This window comes from Rhea americana, unplaced genomic scaffold (assembly GCF_003343005.1).
Source record: "Rhea americana isolate MKP2758 unplaced genomic scaffold, rheAme1 scaffold_113, whole genome shotgun sequence".
NCBI classification, from domain to species: Eukaryota; Metazoa; Chordata; class Aves; order Rheiformes; family Rheidae; genus Rhea; species Rhea americana.
The window spans coordinates 1,052,343-1,054,093 of record NW_028185184.1 but is presented as its reverse complement, the minus strand read 5'-3'; positions in this window follow the sequence as shown (position 1 = coordinate 1,054,093).

The window sequence follows — 1,751 nt, the reverse complement described above, 5'->3', positions numbered from 1 at the left end:
GCTTGTCAGTCAAATTGCCTACCATAGTCTGGCATCACTATTTATAGTTGGAGGAGTATCTGGTGCTTTACACGAGGCATTACATTAGCACAGATTATTGCTGGCTAGTGGTGACATTCACCTTGGAGGTGCCACATCATGATGTCATTTGCTATCCAAGCTACGTGCAGTCTGTCAAATGAAGTCTGTTAGCTTTTGGTTATCCCAGAAAGATGGAAATTTCCAATTCGCAGCTAGAAACCAAACTAATCTCTAATCAAAATTTAAACTAAAGTAAATTTAGCTTGTTCCTCAACATTCTGAAAAGTTTAATTTGTTCTTCATCTTTTACATCATATTTTAAATTGCACACAGAAGCACTAAAATCCTTTTCTAGTGAGAAATAAACATTTAAAAARCACAGCTTACGAGTGTATAAACAAGTTAATGAAAAGCATATCAGAATATGAACATCTAATGCAGCACTGATTCTGCAGAAATTGCCAACGYTTTTACTCACAAGGAAATATCCTGCTACTTTGTCAGTCTTTCACTAACTGGTGAACTACCCCACTACATTTGCTTTGCTTACTATATAACACTTTTTTTAACACATCCTCATCTACAATGTGATTTTTTCAAGGTGTGATAATCATTCCCCAGAGTAAATTGAAGTAGCTTCTGATTTTTTTTTTTTTTTTAGAGAGCAGATATATTTTAAAGTTCATTATGTTTGTGCTGTGTCATGTAAACTGGCGAAGTTAATGGAGTTAAAATAGCATTAGGATGGCTTGTGACAGAGAAGTGCAGGATCACAAGATGTCCATTTTATCTACATTTTTCCAGTACTAGTGCATTACAATTTTCCTCTGAGATTGCAAGAAGTACTGGGAATTTTCTATTTTGTTTGCTCTTTCTTTTGTCTCAGGAGACATTTGCTTAAATTTTAAATAAGGTTACTTTTATCATTCCGTAGACCATGCATAAAGCTCCTGGTTTGATTTGCTCTTCTTAGACATTTTTTATATATTTGTTTTGTTCCCTGAACAAAGAGAAAAAACAAAAAAACAAACAAAATGAGATTGAAAAAATGGAGGATTTCAAAACACTCCTTTTGAAAATGCTTTATTTCAAAACGCTGCATTTATGACTCTGTGGGGACTGGTAAGACCAGTGATCTTCAGAACTCATCATTGATTTGCTTGCTTAATGTAAAGCAGTCGGTATTTGTGTTTCAAATCCATTTCTGTTTAGTGAATATGTTTTATTGCTATTTTTTCCCAATATACTTTTTAGATGAAACTATTTCAGAACCTACCTGATCCKTTACTGAATGTAGTTCAGAAATTGTTATTTTCAGTATTCACTAAGATCAAAGTGGACGAATCTCTCTTTTGTAAAAGAGAACCATGGACTTTTCTACAAGCTTAAATGTCATTATAAGGATTATTAATAAGGAGATGTCCAGCTCTTTCAACAAAATATTAATTCTCAAATAGATTCCTTCACCCTATCCCCAGCTGGTGTCAAGCACTGTGCAAACCAWCCTTGAGTGCTGAAGTAGTCTGGATAACCTTTTGTTTCCTAACATTCTATTTTATTGCCTCTGTAATTTTAAGTTCCAGGCAGGGTCAAAGGAAATATCTTGAAGTTCTCAAAAAAAAAAGAAAAAGGACAATTCATACTACATCTAACTTAATGTCACACAGGAGTAAACATTGTCTCTGGAAATCTGTACTAGTCACTAGTACTAGTTGATCTGCTTTCTTGAG